Genomic DNA, 13,670 nt, shown 5'->3' with positions numbered 1-13,670 from the left:
GCAAGTAAAGAAAGCCTCTGAGGCCAGGCATGTTCAAGAGTGTTTCTTAATGGATGTCCCTTAGAGGGGATATTTTGTGAAGCTGTTAAGTTGAAGCCTAGATTGCCTTGGAGACCCCAAGATGTTGGAGATGCTAGAGTGGTGGAATGTCTGCTGAGGAGAGCTGCTAACAGGGAGTGGAACCAGCCCATGAGAAAGAAGTATGTTGCAGTCAACAAAGCTGAAAGGAGTTGGAGAGCTAAGGAACATTTTGACATCAGACAAGAGATGCAGAGTTTGGAGTTTGTCTAGCTGGTTTGCAGTCTTGTTTTGGTCCAGTATTTACTAATTCTGCTCCCTTCCCTACTTTTTGGAATGGTAATATATATTCTGTGCCATTGTATGTTGGAAGTATGTGATCTGCTGTTTGACTTTTATTTTACAGAGAATTACACTTTAAGAGATTGCTTGATTCTCAGCAGAGACTTTGAATTTTAGACTTGTAAATAAGTTTAAAACTTATAGACTATGAGGACTGCTGAAGTTGGACTGAATGCATTTTTGCATTATGATATAGTTACAAGCCTTTGGGAGCCTATGAGTGGAATCCAGTGACTTGAAAGAAAATGGCTCCCAAAGGGAGTTGCACTATTAGGAGATATGGCCTTCTTGGAGTGGATGTTGTTTTGTTGGAAGAAGTGTGTCACTGTGGAGGTGGGCTTTGAGGGCTCATATATGCTCAAGTCATGCACCAGTAAGACAAACCACTTCCCATTACCTGCAAGATGTAGGACTCTTGGTTACTTTTCTAGCATCATGTCTGCCTGGATGCTGCCATGTCCCACCATGATGATAATGGACTGAACATCTGAACTGTAAGTGAGCCACCCCAATTAAATGTTTTCCTTTATAAGAGTTCCTGTGGTCATGATGTCTCTTCACAGCAATAGAAACTCTAACTGAGACACAAGTATTTTATATACTTAGGTACTCAGGGCTGCATAGACATTTTTCAGGTGAAAAGTTTGTATAGGTTTGCAAATGGAAAGGGTTAAGAATCCATATTGTTATTATAAAGATACCTGAGGCTGCCTGTTTTATTCAAAACAGTTTTATTGTATTCACAGTTCTGGAGGTTTCAGGGTGTGGTTCCTGCTCCAGTTTGGTTCTGTGGATGCCCTAATGGCATCCCAGTTGTGAGATGGAGAGGTCACAGAGCCAGATTCGAATCATCTTGGAAGGAATGAAGATGTTCTAGAGACCTTTGTGGTCCTCCTTTTGACTATCAGGTTATTGGAAGAATGATCCCCAAGAAACTGGAATTGCCCTAAGGATCCCATGCTGTGAAAAGAAAAAGCTGGTGCCAGCCAGAGCTGGAATTTTTCTCCAGGAAAGATATTTCATTCAGTTCTGACAACTTGTGAGACCATCTTGTAAGAAAGACTGGTTCCAGAAGGTGATAGATGAATGATGGGTAGGAACAAACCTTGACCAGGATGTCTCAGTTATGCAAACTTTTTGCCATTTATTTAAACCTAAACCTCAAGTCCGGACCCTGAAGAAGAGGTTTGGGGAGGAATCCCTGGACTTCTTTGCTCCTGTTTGTGATGTGGTCACAATGACTAAATCTCCTCTTCACTCAGTACTTTTCACTATAGCTTGTTTCTGTAATTGGCCTATTGAGGTTTGTAGCCAAGACCAGCTTGTTATAGCTATTAACGCTCTGACCCTAACAACTTTTAGCACATGACCCCTTGGTTCCAATCCTGATGATTCTTCTACCTCTCCATATTGCCACACTGAGTACGAAGCTCCCAATATGTGAACTTTTGGAGCCTACAGGCACACAATAACCAAATCACAATGAAGGAGAACTGAGAATTGCCAGTGGATGTAGGGGTGCTGAGTATGGATATCACTGTCAGCTAGACCCCTCCCTCCCTGTGGTACTGACCATGGCTCCCTCTGTTGGGCAAGGAGTTTAGAATCTTCTAGGGTGTTCCCTGTTAACACTAGAAGTTTTTTTTTTTTTTCTTTTTTTGACGCTACTCCCAGAAAGGCTTTGTTCTGACTGCATGTTGGAGTTGATTCTAGGGGTGTAGGTGGGAATACTGAAGACCCCGAAACACATCTGAGCTGGGTGAGGGAGCCCCACAACCCCTGCATAGCAAGAGGGCTGGCTCAAAGCTACATGTTGACTGCCACGTGTAGCTTAATGTACCTTGGCCTGCTGTTGCTTCGCTTGTCTGCTGTTCGTGGGTTATTAATGACTTTCTAGGACAACTGACTTCTGATGAGCAGGGAGATTCAACTTGGAGTCACTTCTTCACATTTTTATTGTTAATAGAGCATTTTAATATACAGATGAAAGATAATTTTTTTCCTTAATGTACACTATTTGGGGGGGAATGTACCTATCATTATGCCTTATTATTCCACCAAAGTATAAGCTTTGTTAAAGGGAGGAAAAGCAGCTTGTCTTTCTGATGGGAAAAAATGGGGGGAGAAGGAAGGAAGGAAGGAAATGAAAGGAAGTAAATAAGCCAATAAGCCAACTGAATAGAAGTGAATATATATATATATATATATAAAGCTACCATGGGTTACCAAGGAAACAAGAGTTCCAAAAGTGACAGAAACAAAAGAACATCAGGTTGTTGTGACAAATGACACTTGAAGTAACACTTTTCTTGTGGTGCTTGCTTTTAATTAACACAGCTTGAACAGAACATTATTATTGAATGGTAGATTAATGTGGTAAATGAAGAGTCTGGCTTGTGGATTTGTTTTTCCAACACTGGGAGAACTAGTAAGAGAAGGCAGAGAATAGCTGGACCACTAGACTCCACCCTGGGAGAAGATGGCTGATGATGACTAACAAAGTTGCAGGCAGAGTGTGCACACCATGTACTTTCATGGTTCCTGAACACAGCAGTTTCCAAGCAGCAGTGAGCAAAGCAAGGCTAAAAATACAACATCAAAGTCATCAGTGGCTTAAACTCTTTAATATATAGAGTATATTGCTACTGCTTGCTGATTAGTGTTTTAACATCTGCAGTGAAAGATGAAAACTCTCTCTCTCTCTCTCTCTCTCTCTCTCTGTGTGTCTCTGTGTGTCTCTGTGTGTGTGCGCATACATATATAAAACCAATCCCCTCTCTTTCCTTTTCTCCCTTAGTAATATATTGCTTTCAGTGAAGAAGTTCTCTAATATCGTGAGTACCTAACATACTACATCAGGTGGCTGAGTAGGTGACTGCATAGACATTATAGATATTAAGATACACCATGCCTAAAGGAAGGTAATTGGTTTTGATAAACATGGAAAAGAATAGGCAGACTCTTTCTTTGCTTGCGGCCACTGAGAACAAAGCAAGTATACCACATCTTTAAAGCTTCTCCTAGCCATCTAGGTCTCTCCCTAAATCCTGTCTTCACTTCATCCATTCCAGTCTAGCTCCTTGATTGGTTCAGGAGACTCCTGCTGCTCTTAGATATTTATCCAGAGCCTGAGACAGCATCACTGACACACTGAGGACCATGCAGCAGCACCAAGTGTCGCAGGCTTGCACCCTTTGAAAAGTGCAGGCACAAACAAAAGCACCTTGAGGAGAAAGAAAACAGTTCCAAATGATGCGGGTAGTACACTGCATTTCCCCCATATGGTTTAGTCTGCAGGATACTAAGCTGGTGGAAGGATTTTTGAAATGCTTATCATCCAGTCTCAGATGTTTTAGCCTCCTTCATCAGGTACCTTAGTTAGTGCTCTCTGCAGTGAGTCCACAGCCCTTGGATCAGCTTTGGTTGCAAGCATTTCATTTCTGTGCATCTGGGAGGCACTGGCAGCCTTCTCTCTAGCTTGTGCTTTTGAGAATGCTGTTATAGCCCATAGCTTTGTTAAGACAGAGATAATGTCTCCTTCTGGACCAGAGGCAAGCTTTGCTCTTCAGTATTATAAAAATAGCATCTCATTTGGGAGCAAAGGCTGTACAGTGTTCTGGAATCACATTACAAACATCTGGGGCTTTCTAAGCTCAGGGGGCCTCAGTTGTGGCATAAACCCACAGTGAATGTGGAATCCATCAAGATGCTTTCACATAGTCTCCACTTGGTTTAGAGGACAAAAGTTCCTATGACAATATGAGGTAATAAATACTTTTGTCCCAGACAAAAGATATTAGGTATCTTCTAGCATCCATAACATGGGACAGTTAACTCTGGCCAAGAGGAAAACCCAGAGTCCCCTAGACTATTGAAACTGCTAATACTCTTTGCCCATCAAACCTCTAATATGTGTCTGTTATAGTCTCATGACTCACAGATTTTAATGAAAGAATATAACTCACTGTTATGGGTACTATGGGTATGCATGTATGTATACAGATGTACATGTTTGTACACATGGATGTCACTGTCAGAGATTAACATTGAATGGTGTCCTCTAACACTCTCCACCATATTTTTTTGGAACAGGGTCCCTCACTGAATCTGTAGCTCACGGAATTGACCAGGCTGCCTGGTCAGCAAGCTCCAGACATCCACCTATCTCTACCTCACATGTTCTGGGATTAGAGGCATGCACAACTATGTCCAGGTTTTTATATGCATGCTGGGGATCAGTACTAGCAAACACTTGATTGATTGAGTTGGTTTACTATGTTTACCAATACGCAAGCCTGAAGTGATGGTCTCAGTGTCTTTTTGACATTTACTCATTCTCCTTTGAGCATGTTCTCACTTCACAGCACAAAAGATTGTGTTAACTAATCTTGTACTTTTCTCTCCTCTGTGCTTGGTTTATCCTCTTTCTCTGTGGAATTCTGGTTCCATTTAGTGGAGATCATACTTAGAAGCTAAGATGTGGACTGTGAGCATCAAACCTGAGAATGACTATAGTTTTCCAGAATTTGCAGTATTAGAAGTTAGGATCATAAATCAATCAGTTGTACTACGTACAGAAGCCTCAGTTAGAACTCTAAACACTGAAGCTTTCTGAGTTACAAAGCTAGAGGGACAGGCTCCTTAGTGCTGCCCTTCCAACACCAACTCTGGAAAAAAAGCTATCCTTCTCGGTGTGGACTATTCACTAGAGGACACTCTGGGTTACAGTGTCTCAGAGTGCATTAGAGAAAGGGTACAGACTAAATTTCACGGAAGGAAGAAGCAGAGTTGTGCCAAATGCAGAGACAATTTCCTTTCTTTTCCATGGAGTCCAAGGGTGTGTTATTACCTTGGTGTCTCTGTATGACAATGCACGTGAGTCTAGCCCTGCATGGAAGACTTGAAAAGTCTCAGTGTCTAAAGATTTACCTGAGGATCTCTCAAGTAGCATGAATGATTGATTGATTGATTTACTACCCTTCCTTCTGACATCATCTCTAATTCTGAGAAAATGCAGTCCCTTTCAGCATAGACAGTTCACTAGAGGACTTAGCCACTCCTGGAAAGATGGTGTTCTCACCGCCCAGTGACTAGGGAAAGGTCACTCCAGTCTTCAGTAAGGTGGTTTTGTGTGGCCCAAAACCCTTGTGTAACTCAGCCTATGGAGGCTGGGGATTGTTTAGGTGGGGTGTTTTGGCTTCAGGTCCAAAGTTATGATAGTGAGGAAGGAAGGAGCAGGACTGCAGAGAGTTCTTTAGAGGATCAATTCAAGCCATGGTTCGTTAGATATTAATTGTTAGTAAAACAAGGCAATGATGATTCCCACAGGGAATGTCTTCATTGAAGAAAGTGGGTGAATTGGTGAATAGATGCATACATTATTCGTATTTTTACTTGGTTTTCATCTTTAACATCTACCCCTTCCACGAGCACTCTAGAGAGTAAGGATGAGGTTTTTTCCTGTCTTTTTTTTTTTTTTTAAATTTCTTTTTCTTTTAGGGGCTGTCTGCAAAACCTGGCAGTGCTAAATGCTGAGAACAGTCTCTACTGGCTTGTTGGATGTCTGAATGCTGAGAACACAGTCTCTACTGGCCTGTTGGCAGATGTTTTTGCTCCATTGTGGTAGACAATAGTCTGGACATGTTAAGTATCACATTTCCTCTATCTACCTGTTTGTGTCTGGAAGAACTTGTGGGACTTTAAGGGTTTTTTTTGCTCATGACCAGTCACAGCAAAGGGACAGAAGCACCACTGTTGATGTAATGTAAACTGGTGCAGATAATGTGGGAATCTTCATGGACACTGGAAAATAAAAACAGAAAAGAATAGCCTAAAAGTAGAGCTACTGTGGCAGGCGGCTGTGCACTCCTGGGGAGAAACCTGAAGAATTCTTAGTCAGCAAACCACAGAGATCCTTGCATACCCACTGTTACTTATAATAGCCAAGATGTGGAGACAGTCTAGATGTCCAAACAGATAAAAAAGAAAGAAAATGTGGTGTGCGTACACATATGCGGATTCTGTTCATCCAGAAGGAACAATGGGATGACGTCATTTGCAGAAAATGGATAGAACTAATAGCAAAAATAGAGACTTGGAAGAAGAAATATGGCATATTTTCTTTCATTTGTGGAATCCAGATTTTAAAAACTACATGACATGAAAGCAGAAAGGGACACTTTGGACAAGCAGGATGGGATGTGGATGTGACCAAAGTGTATTCCATATGAGTATAAAATGTCATAATGAGACATTATTTTCTGCAGTGAATATATACCTTAAAAATCAGAGTGGCAATGGTGCCATGAATATGGATTTGTGCTTTAGATACCCCTTTGGGTGGAGTGTATTTCTTTGATACTCCTTTGCATCTTAATGTGGACATAATATTAACTCTGCCTTGAAAGAGTTTGTCAGAATTGTCAGTGTGTACTCTGAATGAAATAGTCTTGCTAAAATACTCGGCAGAATGGCAGAAATAGAGGTTTACAGGGCAAAATGAGATCCTCAAGTGATGAGGATGGAGCTGGGGTACCTAAGGTTGTTACAACTTATGTGAAGTTGAGGATAGTGGGTCCCCTGTTTCTGTTTCATGAGGAATTGCATGTCACAAGATAATTTTATCTTTGTTGCTGTCTCAAGGAGCACAGGAGGACCTTATTCTTCCTAATAAAGATGACATTAATAAAAGGTCAATTACTCTTTGTTATTTATAAGCCTTTTACTTATTGGGGACTGAAGGCTCAAAGATCCAGTTAAAGTTTAGAAAACAGAGTGATGGGGCAGATATCCAGTGTGAGTCAGCTAAAACAATGCTAGAAATATATTAGAAATCAGGGTGACCTGGGGGCACTATGAGTGAGCACAAAATGGCTGACACTGAGTGTTCAGGGAACTCCTACGTAAATAGTAACGTAATCTAATAAATGACTTTTTTTGGGTGCGGGGCATATGCCTCTTTTGTATGATTCTGTATAAATATAGCATTGAGGTGAGGAGCCTGAGCCTTTGTCTTTCATCAGCCTGTGTCTACCTCTAGGTCTATGTGCCCAACTGCATGTGTGTCACTGCCCTGTGGTGTGCTTGTGGGTGCTGGGTGCCTGCGTGTGCCTGCCTGCCTGGGGGTCTGCTGGTGAATAAAGCATGTCTTATATGCTTGCGACTCCTTAAAATCTCTTCAACCAATTCGCCTTCAGTGATCCTCCTTTTCCTGACATGGAAGCTTGACATCTCACATGCCTTATCAGTAAAAAAGAAATTTCCTTTAGTGAGGCTTCAAACAAGCCATGTATTTATTGCTTGTATTTTATGAGGTGCACATATAGTAGGAAAGGGGGACTGGGCCTAGAGAGAGGCTAGGGAAACTGGGTGAATATGGCTATTGTGCTGGGAACTCTCAACTGATTAGTAGCCAGAATAAATGGGAAAGTGGATGGGTTTGGTGTGGTCCTTCCCCAGAATAAACATTTCTCTCTCTCTCTCTCTCTCTCTCTCTCTCTATATATATATATATATATATATATATATATATATATATATATCTTTCTTTGTCTTTCGAACTCTCTCTGTTTTGCGCCTTTCCTGGAATTCATTTTGTGGACCAGGCTGGCCTGGAACTCCACAAAGATCCGCCTGGCTCTGCCTCCCGAGTGCTGGGATTAAAGGTGTGTGCCACCACCACCCAGCCATTTCTCCATCTTTATTCATCTCTTTACCAAGCAAATGCTTTCTGGCTGGACATGAATAAAATCCAATCTCATAGTGCTAGTTTTTAAAAAAGAAAATTTCATTTTAGGTTGACTCACAAGATAGGAGGCATGTTGAAATCTGTTTTTTCAGATAGCTAGTATCTAAGGAGTTTAAGTGGCTTCTGGTGAGTTGCCAGAACAAGAACATGGCAGTTCTTGCAGAAGAGGCCACACCGTATGCAATGCTGGGCCAGGTGGGACTAGCAGATGCTCTGTAGCATCCCAACTCTTCCTTATTTTACTCCATCCTGCTACTTCTGACAGCGCTGGTGTCTTGGTGCAAGCCTGTGTTACCTGACTCTTGGACTGTGGATCACACAGATCAGACACTTGTGGTTCTACCACTACCAAAATGTCAGCTTCCAAATCCTCAAAAGCAGCATGCCAATGGTTTTAGAAGCAGGAAAGCTGCTGTTTGCTAGTCAGATTTCATATTCAACAAATACTGCACACGTATGCTCCTGACTGATGATGCAGCCATGTTCCAGCAAAACTTCTATAAAAAGAGAGGGTCAAGTCAACAGGGTATTGAAAAAAATTCTGACCTACTCTTCATCGAGGCTTAGCAACACTGCACACTCCAGAATACAGTTGTTTGAGCTTACATGGCACGGCTGACCCAGAACTGCAGCTCCATGCTATTGCCTGGCTTTGGAGTAGATTGTGTACATATCACAAACCAAGGGTAAGAGCAAAATCCAAAATTGGAAGCGTTTTACTGAATGCATATCAATTTTGTATGATAAAGTCAATAACTTCAAACTTGACCTATCCTAAATTGGGAGCTACCTTTATTTAAAACCAGCTACAGTCCCTCCATTGGGAAGTCGTCTATCTCTCTACCCTTTGGAAATTGGGCTATTCCGGAACAGTGCTGAGCACTGGCCCAGGTCTCTGCCTTTTATTTCATTTTATTGTCATGATGTCTTACTCTATAACCCATGCTGGCTTTCAACTTCCTGTCTCAGGCTCCAACATAGCCGGGATTAAAAACCTGCACCAGGAGACCTGACTGAGCCAAGCTGTTAACAGGAAGGTTCATTCCTGCTTCCTTCCTTCTGGAAACCACCCACTGTATGTGAGAAGTCAGTGGTTTGTGGAGAGTGTCATACCATGTGGAGAGGTTCTGGCCTTCACACAGATGTTCACTGAATCCTGTCCAGAGAGAGAGACTGGCCAAGTGCCATGTGAAATAGCAAAAGTGCTTTGCCAAGCCTTCTTGACTCAGCAGAGCTATAGGGTTGTTTTTATGTGGCTGTGTTTTGGGAGCGCTTTGTTATGTAAACTCCAAACCAATAACTTCAGTTTCAGAGAGGTCTCACGATCAGCAAATAGCACAAGAAACACCAACTATATCGGGCTGTCAGAGTGCTGAACCCTGACAGGCATCACAGGTTTATCTGACCGACTGGCTCCTGATTAGCTTCTGTCAGTTTGAGGTCCTGATAGGTCAGATGGTGGAAGGAAGAGGCAGTTATTTATTTATTTATTTTCTCTTTTGAAGGCCTGTGATTTCCCAGGTTCCAGTCTCTTTGGCAGTCCAACCAGAGGTTAAAAAAAGAATAATAATAATTAAAAAAAAGGCTGTCTGTGAGCTTGGGACTGAAGCAGTGTGTCTAAAGGAGCAACATACACGGGCTGCTGAGATGGCTCCAAGGTTAAGGGCACTTCCTTCCAGAGGATTCTGCCTCAGTTTCCAGCACCCAAGTTGGGTGACTCATAGCTGCCTGTAACCGTAACTGATGCCTTCTTCTGTAATCCTTGGACACTGCACACACATGGTGCACAGACATACACTCAGCACACATACATACATATAAAATAAATAAATATTTAGAAAATAATAAAAATAAAGAAATGATATGTGTCCCAAGTGGCCATTATAAGAGGTTGAGGTTGAATGACTGCCTCTAGCGTTAGCAGCTTAAGAGGTCTCAGAGGTCCCCGTACTCACTGCAGAATCTAACAATGTTGTCAGCTGATTCTAAGTTCTGGTAATGCCTCTATCTATCTATCTATCTATCTATCTATCTATCTATCTATCTATCATCATCTATCTATCTATCTATCTAAAGGGTCCCTAGCTCAGTGGTAAAGCCCTTGTGTAGCATACACCAGATCCTGTTGGATCCCCAGTACACAGAAATGGAATAAATAAAAACCATCCAGGGCATTGTGCTTCTCTGGGCAGATAATAATTGACACAAGCTTCATAAGCAGCAGTGTCCAAGGAATCAGACCCCTGAAGAAGAGATTTTTTACTTTGCTATCTTTTCTTGGGAACAAACACAGTAGTGACCTTGTGACTTGTAGGAATTGAGATATTGGGAGGTCACAGGAATAATAGCAAAATATTTATTTAAATTGTCACTAAGTATTACTTGGGATTAAAAGAGAGTCTTAACAGGTAAGATATGGGATCCACAATGTTACTGCAAGAAATTATTGTGGTGGTGGACTGCCTCCTTCTGACTGCACTGGAGAGATTCTAGAAAGAAAATGAATTACTCAAGGCTTTAAATTTCAACTCAAATTTCTTATATCATGGCCTCTAATCAATCCATTATCCCTTAGAGCTGCAAAAATAAGAGACAGAGCTGAACACTAAGCCTGTGATTTGGTTCTGTAAACCACGGGTGGACTCATAGCCTGTCCATAACATGTAAGTGGAATTCTGGGTACTGAGTGAGAAAGCAAGCATCACCAAGAAACTAAATGAGGATAGTGGAGATGGCTTAGCTGAAATGGAGAACCACAAAACCCAAAATTTCCAAGAGGCCAATAGATCTTGTCTACAACTGGGTTGATATTCACTTTTCAGCTGTGCTAGCTCGTCAATCAGCTGCACATAAAATATTTCCTCCAAACTTGCCTTGTCCTGTGGACCATCATGTTCCCTGATCTCTCAAGTTGAAGCCAGAGAGCCTGAGAGCTTGGTGGAGGATGAGGATCATAGTAACAGCATTTGTAACAGATGGGCCAGAGCCAAGAAATCAGATGATTCAAGAAGGAAAAGTGATACAGTTCCAGATTTTTTTTTTTAGGAGAGCAAGAAGGGCTGACCATTAGGTTACTCAGATACTACTAACTGCAGATTTCACCATGCAGAGCTGAAAGAACTGAGAGGGATTGACATTCTGCTGAGACAGGCCTTCCCTCTTCATGAGCCTTGCTGTGTATTACCATCGCCATGGGAACCACGCTTTTGTCAACCCCACATATATCTCCTGAAACTGCCAGGGTTGTTTGAGCCCAGGCTGCCACTGCTGTCACTGCTAGTAGCTCACAGCTGTCAGCAGCCCCTGTCAGATTCACCAGCGCCACAGGAGCCTGCTCTTGTCTGTTGGCAGCCATCAGGGGATGGTCACTGCTACCAAGGTATTATCTGAAACATTAGGCTTTTCTTTCACCATGGTATTCTCCAGTCTTCCAACAGACAAATATACAGTCGTCAGGAAAGGAAATCTGAGAAATATAGTTTGATTCAGTGCATGCAAGAAGGGTAAAAAATATTCATGCTGTGAAGGATGATAAAGGCAAGCAAGAAAATGACTGCAAAAAGTTCACCCTTTGGACAATAGCTATCCATACCGGGCCGTATCCACATTATGCTTCTATAGGGCTGAAGTGCTCAGGTTTGAGTGTTGGGGTTATCTGAAACAACAAGAGCCCTCTTACTGTCTATTTGTGTCCGTCACAGCGGACAGCCTGGGGTGAAACCTTTAGATAACAATGGCTGAAGCCAGCAAGGACTTCTGAAGGAGAGTGAGATGGAAAGAAACTCTGACAGGTAATTACCAAGGACACTTTTGTCTAAGAATTAAGTCTTAAGAATTTGTCCTTGAAGTTGTAAGGGGTGAGGAGGTGGGGTGGACCTGGGAGGATTTGGGTGGTGGTGGTGGTGAGAATAGGAGTGAATAAGGTCAAAATACTTTGTATGTGATTCTCTAAGAATTAATAAAATATATTTTTAAAAAAGAATATGTCATATATCACATGATGGACAGAATCGAATAATGTTTATATTCATATCTTATACGGACTCCTAAGCTGAAAATGTAGAATAATATCCACTTAAGAAACAGAAATACTGCCTTTGTGTCATAGTGTGATGTCTGCAAAGACAGACTTTTACCTCTGTTTGCCATTCATACTGTTGGTTTATGAATGGTCTAGAGTTTCCTTGGTCCAGATTTCTGTTTTCTCAACTGAATTTTATTATCCAAATCACACTAAGTACGCTGGAAATTGGAGCATGATGGGGTTGGGTGACAAGGTTTAGTTAAGCCCCGTGAGTGGCACAGGGATTGGTTCTAACACCGATCTGTTGTAGGTATGCGCTAATCACTGATATACAGACCTGTGTTATGGTGGCAAGCATGCAGGTGTCCACATAGGGATTTTTTCCCCCCAGCTTTGAAGGTTTCAAAGCCTCCTACTGAAAATTTGACTTTGCTCGGAACCTTGAGCCTAACTACAAGTGCGATTCTTCCTAGAGGCTGCTTCCATGCCTCAGTTTCCCATATGTTGTTAGGCAGCATGTGACCAGATGAATACATGAATGCAGCCTCTCCAGTTGCCCTTTGGATTCCTGCACAGTTCTTCTGCTAAGGCTGTTTCTTCTGGGAAGCTGCTCCCTTAGTATCTCAAGCCTTAATGAACCCCCTTCAGAAAGCTCCCTTCCCAACCTACTGGACTGGAGCTGGGCAGCTCCTGAGGTGTGGCTCCTCCTGTTACTGATCCTGTTTCCAACTTCCTTACCTGCTTAGCAGCTGCCAGGCCATAACAAACAATGCCCAGTGAATCGTATTGACCATAACAGCTTGACCACTGTATGCCATATTGTGAAGCACTAACTGCCGTACGGCGATCAAAAGCCCTTGTTCCATGTGTTAACCATAGGGTGCCTTCTTCCTTGGCCAGCAGAAGAGCTTTCATATTAATGTTTTGAAATGAACAAAAAGGTCTATTGTTCCCACACCGGGAGTCGAACCCGGGCCGCCTGGGTGAAAACCAGGAATCCTAACCGCTAGACCATGTGGGAACTGACGAGGGCGGGCTACTGTTTAAGTCTATTGAATCATTCATAGCTGCTCCCGCCTACAGAGCCCCGCCCTGTATTGGCCAGCCCATTTCCGCGCCTGCGCTGCCGTGCTGTGTAGACACAGTCCCTGCAATGCTGGGGACATTCTCCCTATCCTTGGGCTGTGTGGCTTTTTGTAGCTCTGGTCCTTGGCGCTGAAGAGGGCTCAAACGGAACCTCCATACTGGCCTCCCTTTTTCTAAAGCTCTGTTACAGGCTCTGCACTGCAGCAGCAGAAACAATTTGCGTGGGTCAGAACACTGGTGCAGGGAAAGGGTGGGACAGGAGCCTGGTCTCCAGGGCTCAGAGCCTAGTTTTGACGCTGACTATCAGACCGGCTTTTTCAATCACAGTGTAGATCGCCATTTTCACTGTTGAATAAAATCCCCAGATTAGGGCTATTATTATGCGCAAAAGGCTTTTGAAGTGTTATTTTAAGATCTGACGTAGATAGCCTTATGTTATGGGGTGCGGGGTAT

At 42.6% G+C, this 13,670-nt stretch overlaps 1 long non-coding RNA gene and 1 other non-coding gene across 2 annotated transcripts; both read right to left on the bottom strand.

Moving 5' to 3' along the window:
* Window positions 1-1,120: 1,120 nt before the first annotated feature.
* On the bottom strand, window positions 1,121-13,152 carry LOC119087685. Its single transcript, XR_005091201.1, has 3 exons — window positions 13,090-13,152; window positions 11,787-11,789; window positions 1,121-1,134 (listed from the first exon to the last, which is right to left on the bottom strand). It is a non-coding gene; the product is annotated as an uncharacterized LOC119087685 (long non-coding RNA).
* Window positions 13,081-13,152, bottom strand: Trnae-uuc. The gene has a single exon. It is a non-coding gene; the product is annotated as a tRNA-Glu (tRNA).
* Window positions 13,153-13,670: the final 518 nt, after the last annotated feature.

Source organism: Peromyscus leucopus, chromosome 1 (assembly GCF_004664715.2).
Source record: "Peromyscus leucopus breed LL Stock chromosome 1, UCI_PerLeu_2.1, whole genome shotgun sequence".
In the NCBI taxonomy this organism is placed as follows: domain Eukaryota; kingdom Metazoa; phylum Chordata; class Mammalia; order Rodentia; family Cricetidae; genus Peromyscus; species Peromyscus leucopus.
Note: the sequence above shows the minus strand (reverse complement) of the source record. Positions and strands in the feature narration are given on the sequence as shown.